This window comes from Penaeus vannamei, chromosome 33 (genome assembly GCF_042767895.1).
Source record: "Penaeus vannamei isolate JL-2024 chromosome 33, ASM4276789v1, whole genome shotgun sequence".
Taxonomy (NCBI): domain Eukaryota; kingdom Metazoa; phylum Arthropoda; class Malacostraca; order Decapoda; family Penaeidae; genus Penaeus; species Penaeus vannamei.
Genome location: NC_091581.1, coordinates 17406898 through 17409397, shown reverse-complemented (window position 1 = coordinate 17409397; position 2500 = coordinate 17406898). Strand labels below are relative to the sequence as shown.

Below are 2500 nucleotides of genomic sequence, written 5' to 3'. Positions count from 1 at the left end.
CTTTGAACTTTTAATGGAGGAGAAGGGGAAGAGGTAGAAAGAGGGCGTTCCTTTGGCCTTTAAAGGGGAGAGGAGAAAGGGACGTTCCGAAGGGGAAAGACGAGGAGAGGGGTGCCCATAGAGGGGGGGGGAGGCCGCCCCCGTGGCCCTGCGATCGTCCGAGGCGACAGAAGGTTTGCGGGTTATTAAGGCGTGACGTCATGTTGAACTGGATCATGATTGCGCACGGGGAAAACCGCCGGAATGTGGGTGGTAGACATTTTAGCGTTTTTTTTCTTTTTTATTTAAATTAAAGTTTTATGTTACCTGGGAACCTGCTCGCGAGGGCCCAGTACCTAAAACTTCTGCACCTGAACTTCTGCCGGCTTGCGTTTTGTTCTTTCTCCTCTACTTATCGTTGTTATTTTTCTTCCTCTCTTGTTTTTTAATCCTTTATTTTTTCTTCTTCCTTATCTCTTTCGCCTCCCCCCTCCCTCCTGCCTCCTCCTCCTTCTTTTTTTCTTTATCTCCACCTCCTCCTCTTCTTCCTTCTCCTCCCCCTCCCCCTCCCCCTCCCCCTTCCTTTTCCCCTTCTCCTCCTCTTCCTCCTCCTCCTCCTCTTCCTCCCTCCCTCCCCGGAAATAAGCGAATAGGACTGGCAATAGACTTGATTACAGGTCTGCTACGAAGACATATTTGAGCAACCACGAGGTCAGGCGAGGTCAGGCGAGGTCACAGAGATCGGCCATTGCCTCTTCGTCTCCTTCGTCGGTAGCTGAACGTCGGGCGCGGGATGGGCGGGGCGGGGCGGGGCGGGGCAGGCGGGAAGGGCAGGAGGGGGGGGCTTGGAGGACGGGCATTGAGGGCGGTTTGAAGAACATGGATTGGCTCGGGTGTGTGGGTCGAAAGTGGCTTGGATGACGGAGCCGAAAGTGGCTTGGAGGACTTGGCTTGGGTTGGCTTGGATCTGTGGGTCGAATCGGGCTTGGATGGCGGGGTTGAAGGAAGCTTGGTGGAGGCCTTGGCTTGGATGTGTGGGTCGAAGGTGGCCTAAAGGGTGGGTTAGTATGCGGTTCGGTAGGATGTGTGGGTCGAAGGTGGCTTAGAGGGTGGGTTAGTATGCGGGTTGGTAGGATGTGTGGGTCGAATCCCGGTTTGGGGACGGCGTTGACGGAGGCTTGGAGAACTTGCCTTGGCTTGGCTCGGAGTTTCGACTTCGATCGATGACGGCATCTGGGCTGGCTTGGCTCGGCTTCTCGCTGTGCTTTTGGTGTTCGCTCTGCCTGGCTTGGCTCTGGATGGGACTTGTCTTCCTGCGCTTTCGTCGTCGCCCTCGAGTGCTTCCATTTCCTTTTCTTTTTCCTCTTCTCTTTTGTCCTCTCTTCTCTCTTTTCCTCCCCTCCTATCCCTTACCCTACCCTTTCCTCCCCCCCCTCCCTTCCCTGCCCCCCTCTTTTTCTTCCTCTCCCCTCCCCCTCTTTAACCTCTTCTCCCCTCCTCCTGCATTTCTCCCCTCCTCTTTCTCTCCTCTTCCCCCCTTTTCCCTCCTCTCCCCTCCCCCTCTTTTTCCTCCTCTCCCATCCCCCCTCTTTTCCCTCCTCTCCTCTCCCCTCCTCTCATCTCCTCTCCATTCTTCTCCTTTCTTCTTCTTTCTTCTCCTTTCCCTCGTACGCCTCGCTTGATGCCTAATTGGTCGATGTTCCACGAACGGTGCCTCGTGTGACGCGTCTCGCTAAATTGCATCCTGCTGTCGTAAATTGGTGTTGGCGTAAGAGCCGGCACTCGGCTTTTCCTTAATCTTCTCTTTTGTTTTGTTTTATTATAATTTTTTTTCTGGGGGAAGGGGGTTATCTGTTAGTTTGTTGAGTTGTTCATCTGTTCTTCTATCTCTTTCTGTGTGATTATTTATTTATGTATGTTTATTTTTTCTCTTTATGTGTGATTATTTATTTATGTATGTTTATTTTTTCCGTTCTATTTTCTCCTGTCACTCCTGTGTTGAAGAAAATGAACACCGCTTTAAGTAAAAATAGATAGATATTTTATGTAAGAAAGTTCAACGTATCGTTTTTTTTTCTTCGTTTTCTATATCTTTTTTTCTCTGCGTCAGGAAAGTGAGCGATAATCGTGGTTTTTACTCATTCTTGGTCTTACGTAACTCTATGTCACTGGTGTGAACGTGTGTGTGTGTGTGTGTGTGTGCTTATATGTGTGTGTGTGTGTGCTTATATGTGTGTGTGTGCTTATATGTGTGTGTGCGGATGGGTATGTGTGTTTGTTTGTGTGTATGTATGTGTGTGTGTTTTATGTGTGTGTGTATGTGCATTTGTATTTAAGTTTGTGTGTGTATGTGTGTGTAAGTTTGTGTCACTGGCTGTATCTATGTATGTGTTTCCAAGAGCGTGAGAAGTTCGTGTATTCCTTCAAATGATCCACTGTAATGTTATTGATGTTCCTCTGCGCAACAAGGCAACCCGCCCGTTACCGTAATGTAAAATCCGTTAACTTGATAAAAAAAAGT

General features: G+C 49.2%; 1 protein-coding gene across 2 annotated transcripts in view; it reads left to right on the top strand.

The window, feature by feature from the left end:
* LOC113804106 (Myosin heavy chain-like) overlaps positions 1 to 2500 on the top strand; it is a 408590-nt gene that overhangs the window by 63096 nt on the left and 342994 nt on the right. The gene's annotated exons all lie outside the window — the stretch shown is intronic.